A 14491-nucleotide genomic window follows, 5' to 3' on the forward strand; every position below is an offset into this window, starting at 1 on the left:
GGCTGGCGGCGAGCCATTGCCTTGCAGCAAAACATGGGGTTCCTGCAATCCCCATATGCCAATACTAGTAATGATGTCGAACCTCAGTTCTGGGAGAGAATACAATTTAGGTACTTAAGCATTACCGACTATATAGGAGATATGAGCATGCAGGGTGCAATTGAATATGAAGTTGCCAGGCAGCTGAAACATCACATGTTTGACAGGGCCTCTTCCAGGCTGGCCCCCTTTTGCGAGTTGACGAACTGGAAGACAAAATACACACAATATAGTTCAGAGAAATTTATCGACGTCCTTGGACCTCCTTAGGATAAAGATGTCACGGAGTTCATAAGAAATCCAACACCATAAGCAAACACAGACAAAGACAATCGTACACTACCCGCACAGCAAGTAGAGTGCAATACAACCAAATGTAGACCCTATATTACACCAGTTCGTTTTGCCTATAGGGTTAGCACACACAGTCAATACGAGAAATAAAGCAGTGAGGTAGTTGAACAGGAAGACACATCCTTCACCTACCCAACACAGGACCCAACCACCCCAGAAATGGACATACAAGAGTCACCATTCACAAAATAAGTCGCTGGAAGGCATCAAAAAGAACAAGTCACTATCAGGGAAAATGCTCAGCAAAAACACATCAAATTCCACACTACCAGAAACCATAAAGGAAGAAGAACACGCAGCACTGCAACATTACTCGAAACTGGAGCAACAAACAAACAGTCAAGAACACCAGCCAGACACAACCAAGGACCCCAGCTGAATACCGTTTATCACATAAACTACGAAAGCTTAGAAGCTAACCTACAGCTTAGCAGACTAGAAAACATGGATATATTTCAAACAGCTCTTCGCTACGTAATACGAAACAAGCGTGGAAATGGGGATAAAATCTGCTTCCCAACAACAGAACGAACTGATAGGCTGATCCTAAGAGTTGAAAATCGAACACCAAACAACTCTGTAGACTTTTAGGGGAGGCATGTGCACGAAGGGGAGATGGCCTATACCTATGGAAAGCATAGAAGGACTTCGTGAGAGAACATGTACGGGTGTTTCTGAATTTTAAAGAAACCACACCTAAGTGATTTTCCTTGATTAGACATCCCTTATGAACGTAATGCAACTAAACTGCCAGGGAAGTACCCTAGTAAACATGTAACTAGGTAGGCTCCTGGAAGAAACAAAAGCAGACATTGCCCGGGTTCAGGAACCCTTTCTGCGAGGCAGGAAGATTTCAGGACTCCCCTTGCATTAAACACAATAGTAGGTGCACTGAACCCGAAAACGACGATAATAGTAGTTCATAAAAACCTCTAGTAACACAGATCACCCACTTTTGCTCTGAACACATCGCCACAGCAGGATGTATGACTCATGTCGTCCATTTACGCTCAGTACTCGTATGATATAGAACCTTTATTAGACAAAATAAAAGACATTGCACGGAACTCAGAAAGAAAAAGGCTGCTCATTCTAACCGATATCAACGCGAAATCCCCCTTATGGAACTCATAACTGATAACGGAGGATAAACATTGGTTGGCGTGGTAAATGAATGCAACGTCTTTACACTGAGTAGGCAGGGTCAGCCGCCTACCTACCGCGGAGACTCTGGTGGTGTAAGTAACGTAGACCTTTCTCTAGGTAACGCAAAATCTCTTCCACTAGTGAGCACATGGAGGGTATGGGATAGAGCCACACACAGCGACCACAACGCAATCACCATAAGCACAGATATGTCATTACACATAACATGGGCCACGAACAACAGTATTTACTCACAGGAATAGGTGACTGGAAAAAGTTAGAGGTATTGTTGAGGCGTCGTCACTACACACAGTTCAAAGCAGTATAGATTGCAAAACGCATATACTGACAGAGGACCAACAAAGAGCAAAGAAAGCAGGTATACCACGGGAAAAAAACTGTATGGGGACAGAAACAATCGTGGTCGACAGAACTGGCAAGATTAAGGAAGGATTCACGGGACAAAAGAAAGTATTACCAACAAGCAAAAACAGCTCCTGAAAGACAGATTAGACTTGACCTGTATTGTGACGCTAAAAGAAATACCAGAAACAACTAAAGACAATAAGGCTAGACTACAGGACCAATTTCGTCAAAACCCAGCAACAGAATGACATTTGGGGACAACCTTTCAAGATAGAAACAGAACGAGTTAAGACACCGACAGTTCTGTCAACACTAAAACAAGCTGACGGCACCATGATCAGAGGATGGAGAAGCACAGCAGAATATTTTCTGAACAGGCTACTCCCACATGTCGATCCCACACAAGACGAGTGACACCACGCTGTCCTAAGAGAGAGCATGAGGCAAGCAGGCTTAAAAAACCGAAAAGCAACTGGCCCAGACAGTATACTTTCAGATACATTAAAACAAAGGGTAACACAAATCACACCTTTTCTTACTAACGAGGCACTACTAACAGGCAGAATTCCAAACTTTTGGAAAAGTACTAATGTAGTAATAATCAGGAAATCACAAAACAAAGAGCAAAAGACTCCAAAACGTACCGACCGATCTGCCTCTTAAACACTCTCTCCAAGGAACCGAGAAGGCTGCTGTCTGACCTCATACAACCGCACAGACATCTCCTTGGGTAAACGCCCCATCAATTCGGCTTCAAGGAAGCTAGATCAATAGAAGACGCCGTCAACCAAGAACTGAGAGTTACAAATAGCATCAGTGACAAATACGTGGCCGCCATAAAAATCGACATAGCCAGGGCTCTGAGAACCTGTGGTGGCCGACCCTCTTCGCCAGGTTAAGGGAAATGAGGCTATCAGCTTCCCTCCTCAATAGCCTCCTCGACTACTGCAGAGGCAGAGTGGCATAGTGGAGGGCTGGTACACACAAGGTTGTCAAGAGAATAACGAAGGGATGTCCACAGGGTTCGATTTGTGGACCAATATTCTAGGATATTGTAATTGTACCCTTGTTGAACATGCCGGGTGGTGACAATAGGGTAAGAGGTGTGGTGGCACACGGAGATGACCTGCTCATAGTGGTGTCAGCCAAGTTGAGAGCAGCAATAGAGACAACAGGCACGCAACTGGTTTAGAAAATTAACACTTGGTGCAAAGATTATAAATTAAAAGTCGCTCCCATAAAAAATGTATATTTATTGCTCAGAGCGACATTACAGAGGAATCCAATTCTAAAATTAGGCAATACAAGCATCAAGAGGAAGCAAGCCACACATTATCTACGGCTGCCAATTGGCTAAAAACAGACTTTCAACTATCATATCAAAGTTACAATTGACAAAGCCCCCAAAATCATCCACAAACTAGCAAGACTCGACACAACTCAGTACACATCACCTATTAAGCCGGTAAGGACCTACAACATTGTGATATTTGATTCCATCGCACACTTTGCCGCAAGTGTGTTGGCTCACAGACTGAACATAGACAAACGAGACAATTGCAAGATAAGAGTGGTAGGGCAACAAGGAGTCACCCCACTCTGCATTGTTGACAAATTTGCTCAAGATGGCGGGTCCAAGATGGCGGAGATAGATATGGCAACATCGCGATGATGGCACTGCGGGAAGTTCAAATTTTGGCGGGAAAACTGGTCGGTTGGGCTATCTCTCCAAACATATGGGGAGAGACAGACACTGTGTTACAGACGTGTGAGGGCTTCCCAGCGAAACTTCTGCAGCGTAGTCGGAACAGCAGGCACGCCTACTGTGGGAAACTCACAATAAACCTTTTCCTTTGACAGCAGGAGCCCACTGCTGACTGAGTTTCTGGAACACGACGTCACAATTAATGCCCATGGAAATGAAGATGTTTTGCAAAAATTGAAGCATTCGATCAAGTCCAAAAGCCCAGGAATCTTGACGAACGGCGCAATTCTGTTGCAGAATAATGGCTGACCACAGGTCGTCAATGTTGTTTCGATTATCCTTCAGAAGTGTTACAGGTAGCCCCTACTCATCCTTGGGTGGGCGATTGTGAAACAACCACCCTCAGGCCTACTCTGGCACCCTGTGATTACCACCTCTTCAGTAAACTGCTAAACAGTGGGTCAAAGGGGCTGGTCCTGTCTTCAGTCGTGCGGTTATACAGGCCTTAGTTCCACAGTGGTATAAGGCGACTGAAACGGACGGAGATTACGTCACAAAATTACATTTTGTCTGCCAAGAGTATGTCAAGATATGTAAAAGCTTTGGAGGTAAGGAAGTAAAATGCATGACAAAAAAAAAAAAAAATACATTATGCAATCCTTTTCGGAGTGATCCTCGTAAAAATACGGCCACCCAAGGCTGCACGGCAAATGAAACATGAGATATTTACACAACCATTTTGTACGAGAGGGTAGCCGATGGGCAGTTCGTAGAAGCGCACTCACTGCATAATTATTTCTACGTATGCGCCTAATATAACAAGCGAATCCGCAGGGAGGCGTGTGCGGTCGGCCGGCTTGTCTGACGCTCGCGGGTCTGCGTGCCGATAAATCCCGCTCTCTCATCGGCAGTCGCCATCCGTCGCTAAGCGAACGTCATTTCGCCGCCTGATTTCCGTTAAATGCGATCAGCCATCAATAACAGTTACCTGCAGCGAACGCAAGCTGGCGGCGACACGGAATGACACCAGCACTGGATGTGTAACTCGTCATGTTTCCTGTCTTGTACATACATAACCGCTGAACTACGTACCAAACACGGTGACGAAAATGGGAAGTCTAGCTCCTTGAAGCAACAGTCGACATGAATCACACTTTGTGGAGATGTTCGTCACATAACGGCCATTGAATGATTAAACTAAGACTCCGTTTGGAGGTGATGTCCGTCATCAGCAATGGTATTATGTGTGGCCATACCAGGTAGAAGAAGACTGAGAAGTGTTGTTAGGCTGTTTCTTTAATAGATCTGTCGTATTTTCCATGTGTTTTGCTAATACAGCGCAATTTTTTGTTCGTCTTCCGCACAACATTTGCTACTTGATCGTTCCATGTTAAGTTGTTCGTAACTATAATCCTAGGTATTTAGTTGCAGCGACAGTTCCTAGATTTGTGTGGTTTATGAAGCAACCGAAATCAGGAAATTCTCTTCAGCTACAAGTGCTATTTACATTCGTGATTTGTAGGATAGAAATGTGAAAGAAGTAACATAATTATACAGGTAATTTGTTTGTTTGTGATATTACATTCGAGTATTTCTCATTTACAAACAAACTGGAAATGCGTAACCTTGTGGCATATACCCTGGTCTAATTCCAGCCCCACCCCAACCTGCACGATATCAGCTATCGTTGTGTAGTCATAACCCATCACAAGCACAGTTCTTGCAATGCCTTACTGAAACATTTACTTCTTCAACCCACACTCCCAATCCAGCTGTGCGCCTCTGACAGGAATACAACTTGTACATTATCTTTTCCTACGGTTCATTCCCTTTCCATCGGAATTTCTTAGCCCGAGCTTGTCGTTGATCTCCAGTCGAGCTACAGCAGCTTCAGTGTCAGTAACATCATCAGCATTACGCCTCTAAATTACCATCAGCATCACATTCATACATCGTCACACCAACGTATCTCTTTCCAGTTCATCAAATGCGCACTCTTTATGATGCTTTTTCTTTAAGATTGTTGTAGTCATTACCTATACGAATGTAGAACACATACATCAGTGCAGCCAGCTCGCCCGAAATTGGAACGAAATTGTGAAAATGGGAAAACGGGTATTTGTGATTTTTAATTGTTGTCATTGAGAATACTCAAACATAAAATGCAAATAAATTTCTGCGGTAAGTGATAGTTAGCATAACCGTATTAAACATTTACATAAAGGCAATTCACATCAAGCCACCGGCAACGATCTGAGGTGAGCTTAGTATGGACTGCCTGCTTCGTATTTCGTTCACTGGGCTTCTTTGTCTAAGAATCATGATGTACTTACAAACTGGCAGAGTATCAGTTTGACACATAGTCAACAGCAACTCTGCAGGCATTCAGTGGCGGCTTGCGTGTAGGCACTGTGGAAATGTAGCACCTGCTATTTTCTTCCACTTTATATAATCAATAGTGTTTAATACAACGAATTCTTTATTTACATTTGTACAATGTACACAGACAGCAAAACTTGCAACAGCAAGAAGGAGTTGTCAGATGTAAACGAAAGCTGGTAGGCGTGTTGGTGCATCTGGAAGATTGTGTCCGCTCTGATGTCGCGGCGGTCGCAGAAGAGAGTCGCTGGTAGCTCCACTGTGAGGATGCAAATCAGTTTTACTTTAAATACACGTCGTAACGGCGGTGAGCGATAATTATCTCTCAGACTGGACGTGGTGAGCTCATGTTGGTCACGAATGCCTTTTAGACGACAAAGGCACTGAGTGTGAACTAGGTCCTGTAATAAGGCCACGAGTAGCAGGATGTTCCTCCTACAGTGCTGCACGAGGGCTGCGGCCACTGAAAACGACTGCTGGCGCAACGAGACCGGACTCCGGCCGACCGCGTGGCAGTACCCAGAGGGGAGACCGGCGTTCCCGGCGTATCGTTCTGGAGCGTCGAACTGCGTCTGCAGCAGCAGTCTGAGCAGCAGTTGGCTCCACAGCGACGCAGCCAGCTGTAACGAGTCAGTTACGTCGAGGGCAGCTCCGAGCCGGACGCCCTGCAGCGCCCTTCCCGCTGACCACAAACCACCGCCATTCGCGGCTCCAGTGGTGTCGAGCGAGAGCTCACTGGAGGGCAGCTGGAGGTGTGTTGTGATTCCTGACGAAAGCTGGTTCTGTCTCGGAACCACTGTCGGCCAATTGTTGGTTAGAGGAAAGCCAGTTGACGGCCTGTAGCCAACCTGTTTGCATGCTGGACACACCTGACCTACACCTGGAGCTGTGGTCTGGGGTGCGGTTTCGTGTGACAGCAGGAGCACTCTTGTGGTTATCCCGTGCGCCCTGACTGCAAATTCATGTGTCAGTATTGTGACAACGAGTCGTTGTTGTACTGCCATTCCTGTACAGCACTCCATTGGTGGTTTCCAGCAGGATAACGCTAGCCCACAACGCAACATGCTCTACAGAGTCTCGACGCGTTGCTTTGACCTTCTCCATCACCAGATCTGTCTCCAATCCGGCACACGTGGCACATCACCGGGCGACGACTCCAGCGTCTTCCACAAACAGTATTAACCGCTCCTGTACTGACCGACCGACAGCAACAGGCGTGGGACTCCAACCCACAAACTGATGTCCGGCACGTGCACAACACAGCGCATGCGCGTTTGCACGCTTGCATTCCACATTGTGGTGGTTACACCGTTTATTAGTGTACCAACATTTCGAAATTACATTAACCTGTGGTCTTGCAATGTGGATCACTTAAATGTCTACCCTAGACAAAAACATTCCCGAAATTTCATTTCTTTACATTAATTACTTTTTGGTGTTGCGATATTTTCTCCTTCAGAGTGTAATCATTATGCTTAATGTCAGAAGACATCCATCAATTTTTGAAAAAGATACAAAAAACTTTGCGTGGAATTCCGCTTCACACTTCCAGCAGCGTGGTTTTCGGTTGTTGAGCGCATGCGCGCACAGGAAGCTGTCAGAGTGGGTGCCCCGGGGGAGAGGGAGAGACAACACTGTCGCTTCTGCAGTGCCGAATCTGGCGAGGTGACTGCCGCTGGGAGACGGGCAGTCTTATTTTTTAACCCAGCTGTGTTGTGCTTAAAAACGGTGTTTCATTTTACTGAATGTGATCAATTGTAGAATGAGATTATAACTCTGTTTCCAGCTGTTCTTTCCGATTACTTTTCTTTCAATTCTTTTGTGAGAAAGAAAACTTGAACCGTGGCCCTCTATCCCCAAGAAATAATGTCTGTGACTATAAACCATAGGGTTCACGAAAATTTGTAACCTTTAAAAAGTCATTCATCAGTAACAGATTCAGATCAAACCTCTGCAGAGGTAACAGTAATTTAAAATACCTGAATGATGTTAATTTCAAGTTTTGGTTATTCTAATGAAATTATACCTCATGCTGAAATAATTTGCAACCAAATGCACTCTCAATAAATTAGTGTATTTAAAGGTAAAGCACATATAACAAATTTCATAAGTGTTTTTTTAGGATTTGCCGACTGCCTTTCCGCAGTGGTAACGTCGGTTCCTGCCACACCACCGAAGTTAAGCGCTGTCGGGCTGGGCTAGCACTCGGATGGGTGACCATCCGGTCTGCCTGACGCTGTTGGCAGGCTGGGTGCACTCAGCCCTGAGGAGCTACTTGAATTAGAAGTAGCGGCTCCGGTCTCGCAAAGTGACATACGTCCGGGAGAGCGGTGTGCTGACCCAGTGCCCCTCCATATTCGTAACCAATGACGCCTGTGAGCTGAGGATGACACGGCGACTGGTCGGTACGGTTGGACCTTCATGGCCTGCTTGGGCAGATTTTAGTTTAGTTTCATTTTAGGATTAAGAAAGTCGAAGTTGTGTGAGAATCCTTCAAATACACCCATGCCAAAAGCAAGGGAAGTGTGTGATAATGGACAAATACTCTTCCACTGAGCACACAGTAGCTGCTAAATTGTTCAACAAGGAATGCTTCATTCAAGAATGAACAACGTATAGAAGACGTAGCACTGACCACTGAACTTATCTCTAGAATGACAAAGAAAAGCTTGAAATTCATCAAAAAGTGTTCTATTGTGGGTCTGATATTCACAAATATTACAGATGTTGTTTGTGAAATTACGAAACTTATAGAAAGTGTTGTTAACAGTCCCGTGACTACATGAGAGGCAGAATGTTGATTTTCAAAGCTGAAAAAATAGTAAGTTTACGAAAAATCACCATGAATTCGAAAAGACTAAATACGCTTAAAGCTCTTTCAGTTGTTCTCAGCTGTCATCATCCAGATAATAAGGAACAAATTTTTCATATTTTCGCACAAATTAAAAAAAAAGAAGAAACATTTAAATGCTTAGATCAGACTAGAACTGTAACAATTAAGGTTCAAGTGAGTAAAAATGTTTGATTCTGTTCTTTTAGGATTCTATCAAGTTTCTGAAAATTCTGTTTTATACACGTTCGTTTCTTTTTACATCATATCTAAACTGAGGCTAAAAATTTTCTGGGTCAGGTCCCTCACTATTTTTAGCTGCGAGCTGACATTGCAAATATAGTTCAGTAAACCTCCTCTGCCGTTCTCATGTCAGGTGTCCGATCTTGTCCCTAAATACCCTGAACACTGGGCACTGTCACGGATCGGGCGTATCTGGTCCAGCGGTACGGTGTCACTGTATCGCCTACTGCACCAGCAAAGCGATAAAAATAACAGTAAATGGTGTCAGGTTTACTTTAGTGGTTACTTTAGCTGGCATAGAACTGAGCGTCAGCGCAGGTCGTTCGGTTATTCATTCCTTGGCGTCAGACTTCTGAAAGCAAATCAACAGCGGTTATGGGCTGCGAGCAGATCACGTGAAGGAAAAGCGAGTCTAGACGAGCCATTTATAGTAAAATCTTAGTCGACCAAAACCTCTGCAAACTACCGAAAAATTTGAAATAATAAGGAGAAAAGGAATATGTACCGGACGGAGATTCGAGGCGAGGGTGTGCTGGGCCGCCGCGGTTAGCAGGGAGAGGTGAACGCTGACATGGAGTTGTCATCCCACCCACTGACTCACCTGGCTAAGCAAAGCTACGATGCCAAAAATATTGCATTCGAGTGGCTGTTTCTTTCCATTGCGTACGCATTTTTGTGCTATGGCGACTAAACGGGAGCATGTTGTGATTACTTTCGCTGACCAGCTAGCTACTACCCATGAAGTTGAGAAAGGAATTTTACTGGAAACGTTGCAGCTAACTACAGAGTTGGTGCTTCTGTGGATTCAGAATGGGTGAAGTCGTGATCTAAATTTGTAGAGTAATCTGTGGGAAATCTAATGGGAAAAACAGTGAACACTTCCGAGAAAAAGAGATGCCTTTTCCGTCTTGAAACTGCAAAAAGAAGCTAAAATATTGGTTGTTGCTAGGCGAAGAAAGAAAAGATTTTTCTTCAAGCAGTGGGTGGTTAATCGGGTTTAGAAACATATGGCATTCCGCAATAGAATGTGTGTGGACTAAAGTTATTTGCAGACCCGGACGCGATATGTTTTCAAAACAGAATTTGGAGATTACACCCAAGACTACACTAAACGTCGATTTTATATTTTACAATTGCCTGAAACGGAAGTTATTTTCAAGATGTTGTCTCCAAAACCTTTGAGCTCCCTCAAATGAAACGTCTGCTTCAGGACACAAAATGAAAAAATAAACGCTTCCGGCACACGTAGACTGCCCCTAATGTGTTTCGGGAAGGTATTCTTGATCAACGGTATTTTTGGATAACTTATGAACTCATTGCCAGATGGTTTAGTGATCAGTTCGTAGCGAAAGTTGATAAGTTGTAACGAAAAAGGTCTGCTTAACAAAGACATCGCATGATTTCTCAATGCGCCTACATGTCATTGCGAGTTAAAATGTTGCGATATTGTGCATTTTCTTCCCCCAAGTGTTACGTCTGTATCTGTCCCTGGCTCAAGGCATAACAGCATTTAAATGGCGCCACCTGGGGCTGTTTGTGAGAACGATCCTGCATATTAGTGACATGCAAAACAACAATGAGAATGATGCGATGAGGGAAGTAAATATGAAATACATAATTTATTGGTGAATGCAGGCCTGATAATGTCAAAGCAGAAATTCTTCATAGGTGCTGTAGAAAGTTGTATGATTGGCATGAAGAAAATTATTCGTAAAATTTTGAGAACTTGACAGATATTGTAAGGAGAATTCGTGGTTAAGGAGACATGGATACTTGCGATGTAGATGAGTGGGTAGTGACGGACGATTCACAAGAAATAACGGACCAAGAAATTGTGAAAACGGTGTTCCAGTGAAACAACTGACGCGATCGAAAAGGCGAAGTAGATAATGTGAAAGACAGATTGACAGCGGCGATGGTTTTCGACTACTGCTGGTAGGTCTGTATTAATAATTTATCTTTCAAAAACCTACTTGCTATAGTATAACACAGAAATCACGGTATATGTTTTGTTTTTAGTGCAGGTTTCTCCAAGATTTGTTGAACAATGCATTGTGTCAACGCCAGCTGTTGTCCTTCTAATGAAACGATGGCGGGACATTGCTGCTCGAAAACGTGGCAGAGACCCAAGAAACAAGCAAAAATTACCGACTGTTTTGAATGATTGATTCGCATGCAACAAACTACTGTATTACGTACAGCGTATTGTATACGAATGTAATGTAATCCTAAAAAGGTAATTCTTACTTTCATAAAGATCATAAGTATAGCCTACAAAGAGATTTTTGAATTCGTTTCACCTTCAAAGCTTTTTAAATGTACTTACTGTAATTGCAATACAAAGTACTGCAGTACATCTTAGAGGTTCATGGGCTAACCAAAGAAACTGTTACCCAAAACGTCTTCCCCTCCTTTGATTCGGTTGTACTGTATAATACCAATCGACAAACACGGGGCACGGTAAACCGGCCCCAGTTTCAAGCATCCTATTAAACGGTTTCCACGGCCAACAAAAATTTGATTTTCAATGTTTCATACAATTATTGACGGAAATTAAAAATTTTGAATGTTGTCACAATTTGTCGTCATGACGTATAATCTTACGTTGCAGGTCAAACACAGTAAGACAAGTACACTCATACTCATAAATTAAGGATAATTGCACAACGTGGCACAGCAAAATACTGGTGCTAATAGCATAGGCACAAAGGCAACACACACGACACAGATTGGTAAGTCCACAATATTGGTGATAAGTTGAGAAAACCGTCCCGGAACACATGTGCTACAAGGCACCACTGTTTCCTGCGCATGTACCCCCACGTCAGTACGGGATATGATCACCATGCACACGTACACAGGCCGCACAACGGGGTGGCATACTCTGGATCAGGTGATCGTGCAGCTGCTGGGTTATAGCCTCCCATTCTCGCACCAGTGCCTCTCGGAGCTCCTCAAGTGTCGTAAGGGTTTGAAGACGTGCAGAAATACATCGACCAGGAGTATCCCAGACGTGCTCGATGGGGTTTAGGTCTGGAGAATAGGCAGGCCACTCCATTTGTCTGGTACCTTTTGTTTCGAGGTACTCCTCCACGATTGCAGTTGGGTGGGCCCGCGCGTTATTATCCATCAGGAGGAACGTGGGACGCACTGCACCTCTGAAAAGGCAGGCATACTGGTGCAAAATGACATCCAGATACACCTGACTTGCTACAGTTCCTCTGTCAAAGACATGCTGGGGTGTACGTGCACCAATCATAATCCCACCCCACACCATCAAACCACGACCTCCATACAGGTCCCTTTCAAGGACATTAAGGGGTTGGTATCTGGTTCCTGGTTCACGCCAGATGAAAACCTGGCGAGAATCACTTTTCAGACTATACCTGGACTCGTCCATGAACATAACCTGGGACCACTGTTCCAGTGACCATGTCACTGTGTTCTTGACACCAGGCTTTACGGGCTCTCATGTGACTAGGAATCAGTGGAATGCACCTTGTAGGTCTCCAGGTGTCTGTTCAGTCGTCTGTAGACTGTGTGTCTGGAGACAGCTGTTCAAGTGCCTGCAGTAAGGTCCCTAACAAGGCTACCTGCAGTACTCGGTCGCCGTCTGCGGGCACTCGTGGTGAGATATCGGTTTTCTTGTGGTGTTCTACACTGTGGACATCCCGTACTGTAGCGCCTGGAAACGTTTCATGTCTGCTGGAATCGTTGGCATAATCTTGAGATCACACTTTGTGGCACACGGAGGACTCGTGCTATGACCCGCTTTGTTTGACCAGCCTTGAGTCGTCCTAGTATTTTAACCCACATAACGTCATCAATATGTGTTCTTTGAGCCATTTTCAACACACAGTCACCATGAGCATGTCTGAAAACTTCTGTACAAATACTCACTGCACCGTACTCTGGCATGCACCAGCACACCTCAGCGTATGTGGACTGCTCCCAGTGCCACTGTGCGACTGTGCGACGACCTGTAGGGAAGCAGTCCACCCATGTCATGTAGAATTCATATGATTTCCATTGTGTGCCAGCCAAGTCCGCTGTAACTAACTATGGTGTCAAAAATGCTGTGCAAAACCTTAAAAGTAAAGTAAATAGTCTGAAAAGTTAATAGCATGTCAGAAGTGATGCTAAAATGATAATGTGTTAAGTTTCAGTTTAGTAACTTTAACAGATTTCGAAATTTGGATGTTTTACGTAAAAAACATCAGTGCAACAGGAAGGAGCTAGAAACTTCAAAATTTATATTGGGATTCCTTTTTTATTGTAATTTAACGGAAACACCATGCTGGATCTCACAAAATAACGTTTTGGTTGAAATTCATGATTTTCTGTTTTAGTGTCCTAAAAGTACGGAAGCAAGATAGATTAAGTGATTAGACAAGGCTAGGATGTTTCGATTTATGTTGAATGTAGATACGCTATAATAACGAAGATGTGAGAAGTTTCCAAAAGGTAGCTATAAAATTATAGCTGTATATATGTCTTTCCAAAGGGCAAGTTCAGAGCTCACCTATTGCATGCAGTGCAACTAAAATAATTATCTCGCCAAAAGTATTTCACCTAGCCTCATCAGAATTTTATTATAGATACTTACCTGTGTGCTGATTGCACAATTAAATTGAGAGCTCCATTGGCCTTCAGCGAATGAGGCAATTAATTATTTAGTAACTTGAAGTGGTGCTCTACTAGCCCCAGCGGCTAGTCAGGAAGGCAAATTTTGTCGGCTACGCCTCCGGCGGTCCGCACCGTGGCTGTATAAATAAGAGCGGTGCGAGCTAGAGTCAGGCCCCAGTTCCCTTCTAGATTCGTACCAACGGGCACTCCATGTTGGAAGCCACGTCGCGTCTGTGCAGTTGCAAGGAACAGCCCTCTCGGTATGCACATAACAATGAGTTCGCATTGTGGTAAGGTGTTAATTGTGGAACGACTTCAGTTACTTATTCTCAGTTTGTGTATGTTGTATAGACCTTCTATCATTACTAGCGTGGCGTTTGATGACTATTAACATCAAATTTTGGTGAGCATTCACTTTGGACATTTACATTGATAACGATTATTGAACAGTTTCATTGTCTAGGAATAATAGGACCCACGCAATAGACTCTGAACAGCTCTGATACTATAAGAGCCGACAGTAGCATTGGTTGGGTAAACCTTTGTCTGGAACTTAATGCTTTATCGATTTTAGAGTATAGCAAAAATTATTATAATAAACTGCATTTTCAATGAATCTCAGCCATAATCCTATATCCTCTGCGTAATGAACTTCAATAATCAAATAACTCTATTTCTCCATCAGAGTGGGAACAGTGAACTTTAATTATAGGCATCACGTTTTTGCTAATCACTTTCTGATTGCCAACATTGTAGTTAGAGAGCCTGTGTTGTGAACGGCAACAACAGAAAAATTTCCAGCC

This window comes from Schistocerca americana, chromosome 6 (assembly GCF_021461395.2).
Source record: "Schistocerca americana isolate TAMUIC-IGC-003095 chromosome 6, iqSchAmer2.1, whole genome shotgun sequence".
Lineage (NCBI taxonomy): Eukaryota > Metazoa > Arthropoda > Insecta > Orthoptera > Acrididae > Schistocerca > Schistocerca americana.